The 20,684-nt window shown below is 36.2% G+C and overlaps 1 protein-coding gene across 8 annotated transcripts in view; it reads right to left on the bottom strand.

Annotated features, from left to right (window-relative positions):
- Nucleotides 1-20,684, bottom strand: part of Galnt13 (polypeptide N-acetylgalactosaminyltransferase 13) — a 682,099-nt gene that overhangs the window by 62,103 nt on the left and 599,312 nt on the right. The window lies entirely within an intron of this gene.

The raw sequence follows: 20,684 nt of genomic DNA, 5'->3' as shown, positions 1-20,684 counted from the left end.
CTAAATCGATTTTTGGTGTTGGAGACCAGTGAGATTCCACCATTTCATGTTAGCATGTCTGTTGGTGTTGTCGTGATTCAGGTCTTGCTTGAATGACCATGCTGTTGAGACTTCATGTATATAGCTTCCCTAACATTTGTGTGAGAAACAATGTCACAGCAGACCACAGATTTCATGGTCCTCTGGCTTTTGCAATCTTTCTAGGTACTCTTCTTGCATGATGTTTCCTAGGCTTTAGGTTCAAGAGTTGTACAGAGTATTGTTATGTGATAAAACTTTTCCTGGGGAGATGCTATGCATATATCTATTGACCCCCAGATTGAGAGCCCACAACAGATCAAAGTGAAGATACCACTTGGTGAACCAATGAGTGTTCTGGGTTACCTACAGAAATATGAGTGAGGAGTTACTTTACAGGAACAGAAATTACTCAAAACCAGCTGGATCATCAAAGTCTAAACAGCATGGCTGACAGCTCACAAAACCATGAACCTGGTACACACTGCACAGCAAGCAGGTAGCTCAATGGGTTAAAGAGTGTCCTTCCTACATTACTCAGTTGATCTAAACCACTCAGTTGATTTGAACTTCTTCCATAAGCTCAGCTGATGTCTGCTTCTTCCAGACAAAATTCTGGTCTACCCTCATGATCTTCTTTGCAGTTTGGCTTGTTTGAGTCTCTTTTGCAGCTTGCTTATATAAAGATTCTCAGACTTACTCTGGATTGTGTGTGTGTGTGTGTGTGTGTGTGTGTGTGTGTGTGTGTGTGTGTGTGTGTGTGTGTGGTGGGCTATATAATATAATCAGTTTCAGGAGCTTCCTGAAGCTATTTTGAGTTTTTTCTTCCCAGTTTAAGAAACTTCTCTGCACTGGGTAGTGGTAGCGCACACCTTTAATCCCAGCACTTGGGAGGCAGAGGCAGGTGGATTTCTGAGTTTGAAGGCAGCGTGGTCTACAGAGTGAGTTCCAGGACAGCCAGGGCTACACAGAGAAACCCTGTCTCAAAAAACAAAAACAAAACAAACAAACAAAAAAAAAAACAAAAAACCAAACGACAAAAAGAAAGAAAGAAAGAGAGAGAGAAAGAAAGAAAGAGAGAGAGAAAGAGAGAGAGAGAAAGAAAGAAAGGAAGGAAGGAAGGAAGGAAGGAAGGAAGGAAGGAAGGAAGGAAGGAAGGAAGGAAGGAAGGAAGGAAAAAAAGAAAGAAAGAAAGAAAAAGAAAAATGAAGAAAAATGAAACTTCTCTGCAGGATACAATGTATATATCAGTTAGCACTGTGTCTGGTACAAATCAGCCATTATTTGAATTTTGACTAGTTGTGGTCTTCTGTAATGATTTTCCTATTTTTCAAAGATAAGTTTATTGATGAGAGGTGATAGCTGCAGTAACTTATGGGTTCAAAATGCAGTTATGAATTGTGCTAGTTTAGTAAAATTATGGTTGTTAGTTATCCTCCAAATCCATGAACTTGCTGGTCTCAGTGGGCTAGGTTTATAGAGTAAGGCATGATTTGTCTTCTGTTGCCTGCACCCAGAGTCAAGTTAAGGAGCTGTTTATAACTATTATGATATTCATGCTGGGATTTCACCCATGCTGGCGGTTGTGCGTCACAGGCATTACTGCTAGGATGACTATTGGCTGCTTCTCTTCCTTAGGAATTTTAGTGCTACCTGATGGTACCATAAAACCTAGTCTCTAAGGAAGTGGCTTTCAGTTTGTATCCAGCTTGGATCTGTTTCATGTGTCTGAAGTCCATGGTGTCTTCTGAAATAGAGATTTACCTTCAACCTCTGTGAAGGCACCATGGACAACACTATTAGTTTATGTTTTGGAGGTTTCTTAGATATCCCTAACTCACAGCTCTAAAGGGGATTTCTCATGCCTGATAATAGAATTCTTGTTAGTCTGTGAAGTGGAAGTTTCTGGTTGGATTATATGATGCAGATTCCCATGGTGAGGCCAATTCACATGGTGTTTTCCTGAAGCAAGACCTGTGGAAGGACACACAATGTTTGGAGAAAGTATAAAGAGGACTTAACTGTGATGGGGTACTTGCATAGCTAGCATTGCAACATTTATTTGATTTCATGTCTTGTCTTCTCTGATCTTCACTTTCTTGAAAGAGGTTGAGGAGAGAACTTCTCCTGGAAACCATGCTGGTCCTGGGCACTCCTGTTGACCTGTGCTGATTAGGAGGAGGCTTGGCAGTTTCTGCTAGATCATGCAACCACTGCTGATGTGTGTTTGCTATCCTAACACTACTGAGCTGGGCTGCTGGTATCCTGACAAACAGAGGTCTGAATCACTCTAAGGAACTACTTTCAAACATATCCACACCCTCTTGTCCTATTTACCTACTCTTCTCCCCAACTTCGAAGGGGGATCATTGAAACATTTGAGAACCCTTATTAACTTATAGGTATGGATCTTGGGGTAACATCTTAGCCTTGGTTTTTTATATTTTATTAGTAACTTGTTCTTCATCATTTCAAAATGTGTTGTATAGTTGCATCGATTTATATACTTTGAGCTATTGTGGCTTAAAATTTTAAACAGGTTTTAGGTCAAAGATCATAATTATCTCAGGTAGATTTTTTTCCTGGTGGGTACTTAGTAAGTAATAGACTTTGGGTTTCCTATTTTCCAGATGACAAGAACACAAAAGGCCCTAATTCCCTGTTATCCCTTGAATGTTGAGCATATAATTTTATTTTTGCACCATAAATGGGGTAGAGGAAGAGAAACCATATTTCTTGAATATAGAATGTTTAAATTAGTTTTCTAATCAGCAAAATATAATTTACAATTTAAATCATGTGAAAATATGAAAATAGTAATAATATAACTCATATATATTAGTGTTATTATAAATAATTAAAGTGAATTTCATGAAAAACATTACTGAGAATAACAGTATCTTTCGATTGCTGAGTAAAATACTTGAGAAAAGGAGCTATGGTCCCATACCTCCCTATGCACATGCATTGTCAAAACCATACAGTCAATCAGAGTTGTAAAAACTATGTCATACTATTTATTTGCGTATGAAAAGAATAAAACAGTGTATGTGAATCTTTATGGGAATAATTTAGTTTTATATATGATAACTTTAGTATAAATAGAAAACATTTTATTTTGTTATCTTGTTATTCACTTTGAGCAATTCCCCTTAGAAACATTGTGAATAAAGGTTTGCACTTTCTTTTCCTCAACTGAAATAATAATACTAATAATAACAGTAAAGGATATTTTAATGCCTACTGATTATTATTCTATTTACAGTTCATAGGTCTATATATTATATGAGAAGTTTGCTTGGAATTCTGGTTGATTTAATTCAAAGCTTCTCATTTAATCCACTCTGAATGTATCCTTTCATTTTGTATATCCAAAGGACCCATGCTGCTTAATGCTCAAGATGTCACAGGGCAGATCTATAATAACATGTTGATTGTCCTGGCTATAATACAATCATTATATGTTTAATTTATCACTTCTTGCTATTGCAGCAATTTTAGCCTAAATCCCCAAGTATGCCATCTAGCATTTAAAATATTTCACCCTACAGTTCCTTGATATTAATTGATTCCTAAAATTTATTTCAGTGATTCACATACTACACTTCTCTTGGCTTTAACTATTTTGTGTCTACAGATAATATCATGATTCAGATATTTCAATTTGTCTTAACTATTCGGTTTCAGTTTTGTGCCAGATTTTACTCTGTTGCCTAAGATAACTTCTACTTAGGGTCCTCTTGCCTCAGCCTTCCCTACCTGGAGTCCCAAATATGTTCTACCACACCTGGCTCAATATAGTTCATCTGAAGACACTAATGCAGGTAATAATTTGAGCTGTCTTTTTGTGCACTATAGCATATCCAGGATCAACCGAGGGTGATATACCTATATATTTAGATGTTATGTTCATGTCTGTAAAATCTGAGTGAAGAATAGTCATTGTGATATTTTCACTTTAGTTTAAAAAAATAGTTGTTCTGAACTAGCCAATGGGGCAGCATTTTGTGTGGTTCCAAACTCCAGCCACAGTGAATATTTTATTTAGTATGATGGCTACCTGTATAACTGAAGGAGTGTTCCTTTATTATCTATTCATTCCAGCCTATGGGAAGAGAATTTAGAAGGCCGACTCCAAGCACTTTGAAAATAAAATTGTCATCCATATATTGATCCAGAATATGCTTCAGAAGTGTGGGCAGAAGGGACAAACCTTTCTTTATGGGAATAGATTTCTGTAGTAAACATAGCCATGCACCACTTCTCATTAAATATCTATATGGTTCCCATGGATTCCAGTTGATTTTGCCTCACCAAGAATGAAATTAAGACTTTGAATAATTAAATAAGTCACCAACCATAGCAAAAGAAACAGCAACACATAGCAGAATATTTCAAATGACAGGTTTACAGGACACTTCCTCTTTTAACATCAAAATTCATACTATTTAATATTCTACTAAACAAAAAGAAAATTTAATACCTCTCTATATAAAATTCAACATCTAAGTGGTGCTATAAAACATGGCAATTATCCCTCAAAGAACAGGACCTACTTAAAAGTTATCTATGCATTGACAAAATAATGTGATAATTTAAAGTCACAGATAAAATTGAATCTACTGAAATAAATAGGGATGATACATTGAGGTATGATTGGGAGCTAGTCTCCTGACTTGACAATTTATGCAAGCTGGAAGATTTCAATTCATGATTGGCTGACCAAACAAAACATACCTACAGCGTTTTTGCAAATTATGTTCACTGCATAATTAATTTAGTATGATACTTAATATTACTATTTACTCATATTTATGCCCCATATTTCATTGTTACATCTGTGAAGTAGAGGTGTATTTTACACCAAACAGCATCTCACAACCTCTGTGGAAAGGCGATCATGATAGTCTAGTTACTGTCTGAACATGAATAACTTGTTTCTCTTCTAAAATCTTTGGCTAGCTGTAATATTAGTAATTTATTATTGTTTGTTTAAGTTCATGTACAATTAAATGCATTCTGCCTGGTTAAAAAACCTTTCTGAGATTATACATACATATATATATATATATATATATATATATATATATATATATATATAGGCAACTGAGTAGGATTGAGAGACTACAAGGACATTAGTAACCACACTTCTATTTGTGATAGTGAAAATGTTTCTAGAGATGAATGTTATGTGGGAAACAAACTGAGGGGGAAGACATGCTCTGAATATGGGTGGTGCAGGGATCCTGGATGGAAAAATGTAAGAAGGAATATACCAACATGTAAAGCTATGTTCCTAAGAGGCATGTGTATTACTGTTTTGTCCACTTTGTTCAACTATGCTCATAGCAGCTTTATTAATAATAGCCAGAAACTGGAAACAATTGAATAATAGATGAAGAAAATGTAGTGTATTTACACAATGGAGTATTATATTACTCAGCTATTAAAAGCAACGACAACACAAAGTTTGCAGGCAAAAGGATGGAATTAGAAAATGTCACCCTGAGTGAGGTTACTCAGACTCAGAGAGACAAACATGGTATATGCTCACTTATAAAGCACAGGATAACCACACTATAAACCAGAGACCCAGGAAGTGAAGTAACAAGGAAGGCCTAAGGGGAGACAGTTGAATCTCACTGAGAAGGGGAAATAGATTAGATCTCAGGGATGAATAGAGGAAGGGGACTGGGTGGGGAAGGAGATAGGGATGGGGACAGGAGTGATACTGTATGGGGATCATAGGGGCAGAAAGTACTGGGTGAGAAAACTTGATTGTTCATCTTTGGGGTGAGATAGGAAAATGGAAATTCCCAAGATTCCAAGGATGACCCTAGCTACAACTCCTAGCACTGGGGGATTTCGAATCTGAATTGGCCATCTCTTGTAAGCAGATGTGATGATTTGTATATGCTTGGCCCAGGGAATGGTATTATTAAGAGATAAAGCTTTGTCGAGGTAGGAGTGTCACTGTGAGCTTGGGCTTGAGACCCTCATCCTAGCTGCCTGGAAAGTAGTATTCTGATAGCAGCCTTCTGATGAAGATGTAGAACTCTCAGCTGCTCCTGCACCATGCCTGCCTGGAACACTAACCCACCCACAAAACCATAGACCAACAACTTTTCCTGCCAACAAAATGTTCAGGTGTAAAAGATGGAGCAGAATTTGAGGGAAGGACCAACCAATGACTGGCCCAACTTGAGAAATATGCCATGAGAGGTAGCCCACCCCTGACACTATTAATGATATTGTGATATACTTATAGACAGGATCCTAGTATAACTAGCATCAGAGGCTTTAATCAGCAATTGATGGAAACTGATGAAGAGAAACACGGCTAACCATTAAGTGGTTCTTGGGGAATCCTGTGAAAGAGGGGAAGGATGGATTGAAGGTGCAGACAAGTAAAGGATACCACAATAAAACCTACAGAATTAACTAACCTGAACAAATAGGGGCTCATAGAAACTAGATTGCTAACCAGAGAGCATACATGGAATGAACCTATGCCCTCGGTACATATGTAACAGTTGTGTAGCCGAGTTTTCATGTTAGACTCAAATAGAGGGAGCAGGGACTAACTCTTGACTGTATTGTCTGCTTTTGGATCCCTTTCTCTTCAACTTTGCTACCTTGTCTAGTCTCAACAAATAAAGATTCCCTTAGTCTTACTGAAAATTTTTATGACAAGGTTGTTTGATATCTAAAGTAAATCTCCCCTTTTCTGAGAAGTGACAGATTTCTGAGGGGAGGGGGAGAGGAAGGGACTGGGAGGAGGGTGGAAGGAGCAGCTGCAATCAGGATATAAAATAAATAAATAACTTTAATCAATTAAAATGTAGACAATAATGGTTGATTTAGAAACTAGTTTATTCATTTAAGGACCTATCCCACTCTGCCTTATATTGGGCATGTAATGCTGAGTAAGTCACATATATCAGAAGACCTTGACTCTTTTAAACCACATGAAACTACCTCTTCTGAGTATTGTGATTAGTGAGTGAAGGAAAACATAATCAATGCAAGATGCAAATGTGACCAAATGGTTACCATTTATATTTGCTATGATAACACACATGTGATCTTCCAGAAGCATATCTTTTCCAACAGCAAAGGAATCCTATTTCACTCTGAGGCTATGTATTGCTGTGGTATGTCAGATGAATGGTGTAGGAAATCAACCATTCCTTCAGCCCCGTTTCCCTTTTGTCAGAAGTATACCATACATCACTTTCTGGACTTCTCAGAGTTGTATTCCTGCAGGCATCATTTTCAGTCTCAATCCAAGGGTTACTTTTAACCCCAGAGTACTACTAACAATGAAGCGGAAGCTGCACTCCTTGTGCAAGTGCCCGTTCTCCTTCCTACATTATGCATTGGAGAGATTTGGGCCCATGTGGCACATCTAACAAAGAACACAAATTGCATAATCACAGTCTCAATTAAGATACTATACTGTGAACAGTAGGAATAAGACTTTTTCTATAACTGCTCACAGAGAACATGTTGATTATGCTCTAAGCAAACAATTGTAAAATTTATTCTTGCCTCTATTGTCAACCAATTTTTCCCATCTGTCCTAAGCTGTTATAAATGATGTACTGAAAATGCAGTTCTTATATCAGACTAAATATTGCTTGGTATAAGATCATCTCAGCAGCTCCTAAGTAAAGTCAATATACAGTAAGGATGTAAAAAGCCCAACTGTGTTACCTGCACCATTTATGATGTAGAACTTTTCTACATAATTGTTTAATTCTCTATCCCACAGAATGTCCCTTTAGAAAAATCTTAATAACTGTCTTATAACACCATTGGAACAGGACTATATGCCTATGTAATTTAACAAATTCTTTGTCTACAAAGATGTTATTTGGGCAAGTGAAGAGTATGGCAGGATGCCAACATTTTGAAAGGAAATACACATACACAGTATACACTTTGTTTCATAGTGCTTGATTTGTCTATAGGAAAGGAAAACATTTACAGTTGGGTTATCTAATTCTATAGATGCTGCAGAGCACCAAGAGTATTCCTTTTAGTTCATTTATTTATAAGTGTTGATTTTCACCTTCTTACATTATTTCTTCTGTCCTCTGACATTGCCTTTTGCCAAAGGTTAATATATCAAAATCGTTGGTCAGAAGATGAAAAGGTCAGGTGTTAGAAAATTTCATGCAATAAAAATTGATCATTAGAGTCATTATTAAATCACAAATTGCATGGAAATTCTAATTATTTGTCTTATTAGTGACCTTTTGTAAATGAAAGATTTAAGGTTCAGAAGATGAAAGTGCATATAAAATACCTGTGACTCCTGGCACTAGAAAATTGTTTTGTGGGTTTCTTCTTTCTCCCACATTCTCACTGTTTCTCATTCTTTTATAAGCTGGGCTGGATGACTAGGGACAGAATATTGAACAGCAGCTGTGTATTCTTTGTAGTCTGACCAAATTAAAGTTTTACTTGAATAATTAATTTACCAACAGTAATCAAAATGAGCATATGGGAAATTATAAATCTTTCTGATAAATTTGCATAGTATATTGAGCATAAAATCTGCAAGTGATGGTTAAGGAGAGGTCGATTAGCATTTTTCTCATGAAGGGTTATCTGGACACATACAAGATAAGATGGATGGAGTGGGATGATTTGATACAACATATTTAACATGTATAAGAAAAATGCGATTAAGGAAGGTATTGTTTCTTTAGCTATTGCCCAAACAGTTATATTTCTTTTACCAGTTTGTCTATTATTTCCTCTAGTGAAATACACACATGGGAAAACATCTAGCTCATGGTAAACTAAAGACTTCAGCAATAATGTCTGCAAGAAGCAAAATTCTAACCCACAACATTGTGAAGATAATTGTTCCCTACTATTATAGGTGATCTTGGTTGTCAACGTAACTGTGACAGGAATCAAGTAAAACCCAAACAACTGGGCAGATACTTAAGGCATTTTTCTTGATTAGATGATTTGTGGTTGGAATACACAACGTCAATCTAGACCATATGAGGTCAGAAGACACAATTTCTATCTGGGGCACATCTTCCGGTGGCAGCCCTAGTAAAGGCATATGAAGAAGGAAGTGTGTGTTCCCTGGCTGCTTGCCTTAACTCTCTAAGATATTCTTTCACTGGCATTAGAATCTACTTCTTTTGAATTAAAAAGTATGTGAAAGACAAGCTGAGATATCTGGCATCATGGACCTAGCACCTTGAGTTTCCTTTGGGAGATAGCTATGGTTGAGCCAGACTACCACCTGAAAATCATTATAATAGATTATAAGTATGTATGTATGTATGTATGTATGTATGTATGTATGTATGTATGTATGTATGATGTATGTATGTATGTATATATGAGTGTATGTGTGTATATTCTATTAATTCTATTACATTAGAGAACTATGACTAATATACCAGGTAGCCTAGACAGACACTCACTAGACCAAGTGAGCATATTCATTAAAAAAAAAAGAAAGAAAAGAAAACTCTGCTCACTGATGATATATAATCTACCCCTGAACTCCAGACCCAAAGGGATTGAGATGATACACGCTCCTGCTTTTATTTTCTCTTTTTTTATTAGGTATTTTCTTCATTTACATTTCCAATGCTATCCCAAAAGTCCCCCATACCCTCCCCCAACTCCCCTACCCACCCACTCCCACTTCTTGGCCCTGGTGTTCCCCTGTACTGAGGCATATAAAGTTTGCACGACCAATGGGCCTCTCTTTCGACTGATGGCTGATTAGGCCATCTTCTGATACATATGCAGCTAGAGACATGAGCTCCGGGGGCTACTTTTAAGCTACCAACATTGTAGCTCTTTACATCAGTAGATAATATGATACGGGGTCATTTATATCTTCACTTGATACTGATAGCAGTAAGTCTTTTATTATGTATACAATTCTAAATGAAACCAAAGAAATGAAAATTATGAAGTTTTTAGATAATCTTTGGATTTTAAACATATCTGTAAAACGTTTGCAAGAAGAAATTCTAGAAATAATCGACAGTAAAATTTAAAACTAGGTATTATCCAATGTTCCCCTTTAAAGTTGTACTAACTGGGGAGGAGAGGATTTATTGGGCTCACACTCCACCACTGAATGACCAAGAGCCCAAACGGTAGGAATATGGAGGAGGAACTTACGCAGAGGCATTTTGCCTTCTCGTCCAGGTTTTTTGTCATAGCAATAGGAACCCCATCTATGGAAAACTACATTCATACAACCCAGATCCATTTTTATGTTATTCTTGTGAATTTTATATTATTTTATTTTGAGGAAATAGTAACTCTACTGATTTTAACTATTTCATGATATCATAAGGTTATAAATAAGAATATATGCTCAAAGTACCTGTACTGGAATGCAAGTAAAAATCTTAATATGTACTATTGTAAAAATCTATAATTGTCTTTTTAGCTACATATGCAAGCCAGTAAAGCAATCTCGTAAGGGACTACACGACTGTTTGTACTTGACAGATTTTTTTAATAGAAATGAAAATAATTTTCATTTAATTATGTTCCTTTTCCTAGGTTATGAAAAAAATGTAATCTGATTTTCAATTAATTTAGTCATAGATAATTAAAGCTTCATTCCACAATCTTTGTTACAGTTTGATTCCTCAGTGTCCTTTACACCTCGTGTCTAAAGTGTAATGTCTCCTGTTTGAGGCTCTTATTGTTCATTTAACCTTTAGATGGTGGGGTTCTGAGGTGGTGGTAGGCTGCCATAGTGGGCATGTCCAGATTAAGCCACCTCAGGCATCTGACGAGTCTTGGCCTATGACATGTGAGCAGTGGCATCTGCAAGCTCTTTCTGTTGTGGACTTCCTCCCTCTTTAAATCTTGTGGATTACTTATTGACTTTAAAATGCTTTTCAAATGTTTTGATAATTTTATACATGAATACTATACTTAAATCATTACCATCCTTCTACCCTCTCCAATTCCTTCCATGACACCCTCTTCTCTCTCAAATTCACAACCTCTTATATTTATTAACACACACACAATTGTGTTATTGACCCCCTTTAACATTTATACTTGCATTTACAAATGAACTCTTGGGACTGTCTATAACCTATCAGGGAATTTAGCCTTGGCCAAAATGGATTATCTCTTTCTGAACATCTATGGATTATCCGTAACTCATCATCAAGGGGTTGAACCTTATGAAATGCCCTTTCTTAATGGATTTAGAATGCAGTGAGAAATTATATTATATCAAAAAAATGGTAGGTTCTTCTTTATGGTCTATGACCTCTCCAACTATAGGTAATAAGTGACATTTATAGTACTAGGGATGAATTTAGACACACACAAGTGGGTTTCGTGTTAAACTGAACAGCTCTTGTACAATTTTTATACCTACAGAATAAAAATGGCACTATTATACCATTGTGGATATCTTGCTGAGTGGCTAATGTGTTTTGTTGGATGTTACATGGCTATTGAAACCTTTGCTACTTTGTTAACCTGATAGTTCTCAGGACAAGGCTTGCAGGTCATTTCAAGTTCCACATATTGATGTCCTGTATCCAAAGTATGTGGTGTCTTCAGCAATAGAGTCTTACCTTCACATTTTGTGAAGCAATGGCAATAGCCTATTTTGATTTCAGAGTCTCATAGACCTCACTGTTAAAAAACGGAGGGAGGTTTCCCCATTACTTTCACTGGAGGTTTTTTTTTTTTCCATTTTTTATTAGGTATTTCGCTCATTTACATTTGCAATGCTATACCAAAAGTCCCCCATAGCCACCCACCCCCTCTCCCCTACCCACCCACTCCCCTTTTATGGCCCTGGCGTTCCCCTGTACTGGGGCATATAAAGTTTGCGTGTCCAATGGGCCTCTCTTTCCAGTGATGGCCGACTAGGCCATCTTTTGATGCATATGCAGCTAGAGTCAAGAGCTCCGGGGTACTGGTTAGTTCATAATGTTGTTCCACCTATAGGGTTGCAGATCCCTTTAGCTTCTTTGGTACTTTCTCTAGCTCCTTCATTGGGGGCCATGTGATCCATCCAATAGCCGACTGTGAGCATCCACTTCTATGTTTGCTAGGCCCAGGCATACTCTGACAAGAGACAGCTATATCAGGGTCCTTTCAGCATAATCTTGCTAGTGTACGCAATGGTGTCAGCATTTGGAAGCTGATTATGGGATGGATCCCCGGATATGCTAGTGTCTACATGGTCCATCCTTTTATCTCAGCTCCAAACTTTGTCTCTGTAACTTCTTCCAAGGGTGTTTTGTTCCCTCTTCTAAGGAGGGGCATAGTGTTCACACTTCAGTCTTCATTTTTCTTGAGTTTCATGTGTTTAGGAAATTGTATCTTATGGAGGTTTTAAATGAAAGTCTATGACTCTTAAGTTGAACATTATTAACTGATGTAGCATAAATCCACTTAACCTTTACATATGTACACAGCACATGCATTTTATATGTACTTATAAAACAATGTTATCCTGTGGATTTTTAAACATCCTTATAGTTTTTGATCTCTTCATAGTGCTTTGCCTTTGTATTGCTCACCCTCCCTACTCTCCAGTTAAAGTACCCGCCTAAGGTTTCTGGTTCTCCCCTCACAGGATCTATGTCTCACTTCCCTGTTCTGCAGAGCTCCTTCTTTTCCAATTACCCAGAGCCCATTAGTACTTTTGCTACTTCTGCTGTTGCCTCACCTTATATATTCATATCTAGTGATTTGGCGTTAAGATCCATGAATAAAAGAGAACATTCAGTAGTTGTCTTCCTAGATAGATCCATTTACCTGCAAGATGAATCCTACCATTTTTCTTTATAATACAATGACATTTCATATGCACCATAATTTTGTTATCCATTCATCAGTTGAATAAGATTTATGTAGGTTCCATTTCCAAGTTGTTGTAAATAGACAATGAATATGGCTGAGTAGGCTTTCCATAAGAGTATATTTGGCCAAATTTCAAGACATGGTATAGTTGGGTCATATTATAGATCTAATTTTAGTTTTTCTTTTCTTTCTTGAGAAATCTGCATCCTGATTTTTATGGCTGCCACAGGTTGTACCCTCATCAACATGAATAAGTGTTCTTCTTTCCTTGAACCCCTTGCCTGCCTTTGTGGTCTATTTTTTTCTTTTCTTAGCCACTCTGAATGGGCTATGAAGAAACTTGAAAGGACTTTATATTTGCATTTCAGTAATTGTTAAAAGTGCTGAACATTTTAGTGATAATTATTAGCCATTTTATCTCTTCTTTTTGGAGAACTCTCTTTTCATATTCATTGCACAATTTTGAACTGGGGTCATCTGTTTGACAGACTCTTTGTTTTTGTTTTGTTTTCTATTTTTGGTTTTGTATATTTTGGATATCAATCCTTTATTGAATATATGGCTGGCAGAGATTCCCTTTTGTTAGACTTCCTCTACACTTGATTCTTTACTTTGCTCTATAGGCCTTTAAGCTTTATGGCATTCCATTTGTCAATCACTGGCCTTAATTCCTGACCAAGTGAAGTCCTGTTCAGAACGTCACCTCTTGCACTGATTTCTTATAGGGAACTGCTTATATGTTTCTTTCTAGCAGTTCCAGCAGTCCTAGCCTTTCAGGATGCACTTTAGGGTCTCTGATGCATTGGAGGTGTGAAGGGCGATTATATGAATCTAATTTCATTCTTGGGTATAAGGACACACCGTTGCACCATTTGCTGAAGATCTTGCATTTTGGCATCTTTGTCAATTATCAGGTGGCTACCATTATATGTATTAATACAGGGGTCTTCTGTTTTGTTCTATAAATCTGTGTATCTGCTTTGTCATTTTCATTTGATTTAATGCCATGCTGTTTTCTGTCAGCACTAACATAGAATTTGAAATTTGTTATAGTAATATTTCCATCATTGTTCTTTATTCACAATTGCTTTGCATATCTAGACGTTTTTGCTTACAAATTTTAGGATTGATTTCCAAGTGGGTCATGCCAATTTTTATTGGAATTGCTGTGAATGTTTGAATTGCTTCAGAAGGATGGTGATATTCACAGTATTCAATCTGCCTATATATATGTAAGATATTTCTATCCTCTAGCATCTTTTAAAATTATTTTAAAAGATTTTTAATAAAGTTTTCATTGTAGAGATATTTCATCTCTTCGGTTAGGTTGATCCTGAGAGCTCTTTATTAGGCATGGGTCTTATAAATGGAATTGTTTCCATTATCTCTTGCTCAGATCTCTAGATAATAGTATTCAGAAGAAATAATAATTTTTATAAGTTGCTTTGGTATAATGCCATGTGAATGAAAGAATTCATAATTTTTATAAGTTCTCTAGCAGAGTTTTTGGGGTTTTATAATATAATACATTATTTGCAAATGGGATAATTTGAGTTTTTGTTTTACTATTTCTATCCATTTATTTTCCTGTTCTTGTCTTACTGCTCTGGATAATGTTTCAAGAACTATATTGAAAATAAGTTGAGATAGTAGACAGCCAAGTTTAGTTTCTGATTTTGATGGGATTGCTTCATTTATTGCCATTAAGTGTGATATATATATATATATATATACACACACACATATATATACACATACACACACACACACACATATATATATATGTTTGAATAAATATATACATATATGCATAATTTTATCAAGGGACACTACCACTAGTCCTCCTATCTCTGAGACTATTGTCATAAAGGCATTTTTGATTTTTTGTGAAAGTACTTATCCACATCTATTGAGATGGTGCTGACATTTTGTATTATGCCAGCAGCAGCATGGTTAGCACCAGCTCTCTCTAGATAGGAGCAGATATTGGGCAGTGTTGGTGACTCGGGTCATGCTGATAGTAGATAGAGGCCCAGTAATAACAACAGACAATTTATGGAGTCAATACTACTGATGGAATGAAAATTAAATATCCAGGGCTAGCAAGAATGTCCAGTGAGAAATTCTGAACCCTTTTAACTCTTAAGTGTACATACATATAGGCAGACAGACAGATATACATTTGATAATTCTTTCCTGCTGGCAGCAGCAGAAAATTAAGTAAAAGATTAATTGTTAGATTTCCTTTCTTGCTTGCCTGGGAGCTCTTGTTGACCAGGTGAAAGGCTTGGGGCCATTAATTCTTCATGAACCAGAAAAAACAAACAAACAAACAAATAAACAAACAAACAAAAAACAAAAAAAGAGAGAAGAAAAGAAAGAAAATCTTTTACATAGGCAACACACACAGACACTCATACAAATGCACACACAAATTCTGGCCTGATGGCCTGTCTCAATAAGCTCCCTACTATTCATCCATGCTTACTTACATTCACATTTACCTATGCATGTATGCATAGACAGACATATACATACATTTGGTGGATGCAAAGACTCCTAAGCTGCCACTTTATTTCTTTTGTCTGGATTTTTTATACCTTCATAAACAAAAGTTCTTTAAATAAATTATATCAAAGATAAAATGTTAACAAAAGGGGAATTACAAAAGTATTTTGATATATGAGTTAAAAAACAATGGAGTACTACTCAGCTATTAAAAAGAATGAATTTATTAAATTGCTAGACAAATGGATGGACATGGAGGGCATCATCCTGACTGAGGTAACACAATCACAAAAGAACTCACACAATATGTACTCACTAATAAGTGGATATTAGGCCAGAAACTTAGGATACCCAAGATATAAGATACAATTTGCTAAACACATGAAACTCAAGAAGAACGAAGAACAAAGTGTGGACACTTTGCCCCTTCTTAGAATTGGGAACAAAACACCCATGGAAGGAGCTACAGAGACAAAGTTTGGAGCTGAGACGAAAGGATGGACCTTCTAGAGACTGCCATATCCAGGGATCCATCCCATAATCAGCTTCCAAATGCTGACACCATTGCATACACTCGCAAGATTTTTCTGAAAGGACCCATATATGGCTGTCTCTTGTGAGACTATGCCGGGGCCTGTCAAACATAGAAGTGGAAGCTCACAGTCAGCTATTGGATGGATCGCAGGGCCCCCAATGGAGGAGCTAGAGAAAGTACCCAAGGAGCTAAAGGGATCTGCAACACTAAAGGGGGAACAACAATATGAACTAACCAATACCCCCTGGAGCTCGTGTATCTAGCTGCATATGAATCAGAAAATGGCCTAGTTGGCCATCAGTGGAAAGAAAGGTCCATTGGTCATGCAAACTTTATATGCCTCAGTACTGGGGAATGCCAGGGCCAACAAGTGGGAGTGGGTAATGGAGCGTGTGGGGGACTTTTGGGATAGCATTGGACATGTAAATGAAATAAATACCCAATAAAAAAAAAAAGAAAAAATAGTGTTTCATTCTATAAGCTCATTATGAGTTCAAAGCAATAGTTTCATGTGGCCCCGCTTTATCACAGTGCACACCTGTGGCTTCATACTTGAATCTGACCAAAAATGAATGTTTTTCTTTAATCACAAATTTACCCCAAACCTATTTCTCTTTTTAATGTAATTGAGAAAGCTCATTGTATTCCTTATTATGCAGTCTTTACTTACTATTTTATGAGGAATGGGTACAGTTTCTATTCTAAATTTAGTAGTTTTTCTGACAAAACAATTAAAACCATGTCTTAAAATTTTCTTCCTAAAATTATTAGAATAAAATTAGAAACTCTATAAAAGTCATAAATTCATCTAAACATTATTATTAATTCATGAAAATTCATCCCTTGGTTGATCTGCAGGAAATCTGCTAAATAGGGTGGGCTAATACCAGGATTATTAGACTATATAATAATGACACTAGAAGTCATATCATCTGCAAGAGGCAATCTGGAGATGAAGTCTCTTGGAAACTTGTCTCTCAGAGTTCACTCATTGTAAGCCATGGAAAAATGGTGGGCCACCTCCAGAAAAGTTACTTGCTAGCCTTAGTCTGTTCTTGATGGCCCCTGACAGTCTTCAGACCAATGTATTACATTTATTCAACTATCCATAATTCTCTGAGCTAAAGACAACTTAATTTTGGCACAGGATTTTTTTATTATTTCTTTTATTTTTGGCACTATAAAATATTTACATAATTTTCCCCTACCCATCTCTCTTTCAATACCTTACCATATAATCCTCCTTCCTCTCTTTCAAATTCAAGAACTCTTTTTTTCATTTATTGTTGTTACATGTCTATATGTATTTATATGCATATACATATATTATGTAATGTATAATACACACATGCATGCAAATAACCACACACACACACACACACACACACACACACACACACACACACACACACATCTACTCAGGATGCTTTCTGAGCTGACCACTTGGTATTGGATAATCAACTAGTGCTCTCTCCTCAGGTAGCCCTATTTCTATTGCTCTCAACATTTCTTCATTGTCTATAATTCCTTTTCTAGAGTTGAGCTCTCATCAATAACTTTCTCTCTTCCACAGTAGCACTTCTTTTGGTATCATGCGTGTTTATATCAAGTCTAGGCATAAATGCTGGTGAGATTCCATGAATGTCATTTTTAGGAGACACACTTTTACAGAGAATTCTGTTCTTCTGGATCTTAAAATCTTTCCACTTTCTCAGCAGTGGTTTTGAGTATTATGGGCAGGAATTGTATTGTAGATATACTGGTAGGGATTGGAGTCCTCAGGTCTGCATTTTGATCAGTTGTCATTTTCTATAATGTTCTCTGTCTGCTGCAAAAAAAAATTTCCTTGATAAGGAGTGAAACTACACTTATCTATGGGTATGAGGTCAAATACTTATTATTTCCTATTAATAAAAAAAAATTAACTTGAGACAGGGCCCAAGCTAGATATGATCTTACAGTTTGCTCTGTGAGGTACAGATGTTTTAGTATCAAAAGGCATCATGTAAGTTAACTAAGAAGAGGAATGATCAATAGTCCCACTAACAAATGATGCTTATAAATGGGAATAATAGCATGGTACAATAATAATATTAAGGGAACAATAGTGTCATTCATACCTTGTGGTAAACAACAGCTCTTTAATTGCACTTAAGGTCTGTTTAACAATAGAGAAACTGTGCTATTGCCAGCAAATTCCACAGGGGTAGTGAAGCAATACATCTTGAAAACAAAATAAAGCAAAACAGCAAAACACAACAAAACAAAAACACTAAAAAAAAATTCTACAATTATGGCCAACAATTCACTAGTAGGAACTCATAATACTAAAAAACTTTTGTGCATAGTTTAAAAATCAATCAATCCACTGAAGGGTAAGCCTGACCCACAATATGAGAGAGTCATTGCCAGTTATACTCCTGAAGAAGATTAATTTTCAAAATATATGAATAACTCCTCAAAAAGACAAAACAAACAAACAAAAAAACAAACATTCTCTTTAAAAATGTTCTTGGCATCCAAGCAGAGAATTCTCAAAAACAAAACAAAACAAAAAACGAACATACAAAAAAACAACTAAAAGTGGCTAAGAAGTTTTTTGTTTGTTTTTGTTTTTGTTTGTTTGTTTAAGTTTGCTATCCTTAGAAATCAGGAAAATACAAATCAACATAACATTGAGATTTTATTTTATTCCCGCCAAAATCACTAATATCAATAAAACAGCTAACAACAACAACAACAACAACAAGATTGCGAGAGAAGGCCATAAGGAAGAAGAGCCTCACTCACTGTGGAAGTTAATACCATCTTACCAGCCATCTGGAAATAAGTGGAGAAAATCCTCAAGAAAGGTAAAAACAGATCTACTACTTGTCCCAACAATATCCCTTTAGAGACTCTGCATTGTACTCCATAGGTCTTTTTTTCTGCTATATTCAGTGCTGCTCTATTCAATAATATATAGAAAAATGAATGCAACCCAAGTGTCCTTCAAGTAAATATGAATAATGAAGATATATACACTATGAAATACTATTAAAAAATAAAGTCCAAGTTCAGACTTGGGTGCACATGTCTGGGGCCAGCCTGGAATACTTGAGACTTTGAGGAAGAACAATCACAATAACAAAACATACAACACATGCTCTGGCACTATGTACATAAAGTACACATCTATGACTCTGGTGTGGGTGGTGGGGCTTTGAATATAACCCTAAGAACATGGGCAACACATGTGAATGCAGCCACATGACAACACATTTCTGGCCAACAAATGAGACAGTCACCAGTGTGAAGAGGCATCCTGGAGAGGAGGGGAGAGTAAATATAGATTATCCAATTGTCAAGATGTGCATAACTAAAATAAGTAGGAACTAAAACAGCTCAGTATGGAGAAAACAAAACACAACAACAATCAGCTATAATTCAGAATAGATTCTTATAAAAAGAATATATGCAACAAATTAAAGGGCAACTGAAAAAGGTGCCCAGAACCACCAGTTATCTGTAAGACCACAATGAAAGGTCACTTGACTCTAGCTATTATATCAATTATGTATTTTTAAAAGCACACAATGTGTTGGTCAGAGTGTAGAAAATGGGAACCCTTTTGAACTTGTTAAATTGTAAGTTAGTAGAGCCATATAAAAGACAGAGTATGAATCTCCTTCAAAGGTTAAAAATAGCACTACCAGAAAAGCTAGCAATTACGTTATTAAATAGATATATAAAATCACTATATTTATGATCCAGATTTACATGAGTACTATGCAGAATATACAAGTTAATACCTAATTCTGAAGTATATATGAGAAGAGGATTGCATTTTTAAAAATTACTATACCTAACACATCAAAGTCAACAATGAAGAGAAATAGTTCATATTAGAGTTAAACACAACAAAATGGAGGTTCTGGAGTCAGGATAGGTTTCTTTCAGTGAGTGATTGTGTGTGTGTGAGTGTGTGTGTATGCGTGTGCGTGCATGTGTGAGTGTGTGTGTATGCGTGTGCGTGCATGTGTGTGTGTGTGTGTATGATTAAACCACAAAACAGAAATTAAGTAATTTCTTGGAAATTTTACGAAATTGGATATCATTAAGCTTAGTCAAGTAAGTCACACTCAAAAGTGTTTTCTCTCTTGTATGAACTTTCGTTAACACAAATAGACATGGAAGTACAATCAGGGAGAGGGGGGTTGGGAAATGAGTGGAGTGGCTTAGAAAATGCACTGGATGACTGAACATGCTCAAATATGGTGTTATACATGCATGGAGACATCACACTGAAATCCATTATTTTGAATCATTAATATATATGCCCTGGAGAAGCAGATTATCATAAAATAAATTCAATGTGTGGGTTTTTTGTGGAATTTTTGCTATCTTTTGACATTATTATCTTATTCGTCCCTTGTTTCTTTGTTTTGAATTTCATTTTTGTGGGTTTTTTGAAGGGGGAACACAAAATTGGGTACAGAGTGAGGTGGGTGAGGTAGGGAGGATCTGGGAGAAGTTGGAAGGGAGAAGTATATTTTAAAGAGTACGTTTTCGGCCCCTATTAGCTATTGTTTCATTTAATATTATTGAAATTAAAAAGGGTCAATTTAAGAAATTTACAATTTGCAAAACACAAGAAAATCAAGAACAGGGAAGACCAATGGGTGGATACTTCGTTCCTCCTCAGAATAGGGAACAAAATACCTATGAAAGGAGTTATAGAGACAAAGTTTGGAGCTAAGACGAAAGGATGGACTATCCAGAGACTACTCTACCCGGGGAGCCA

The sequence above is a fragment of the Mus musculus genome, chromosome 2 (genome assembly GCF_000001635.26).
Source record: "Mus musculus strain C57BL/6J chromosome 2, GRCm38.p6 C57BL/6J".
NCBI classification, from domain to species: domain Eukaryota; kingdom Metazoa; phylum Chordata; class Mammalia; order Rodentia; family Muridae; genus Mus; species Mus musculus.
This window is presented reverse-complemented; position numbering and strand designations above follow the sequence as displayed.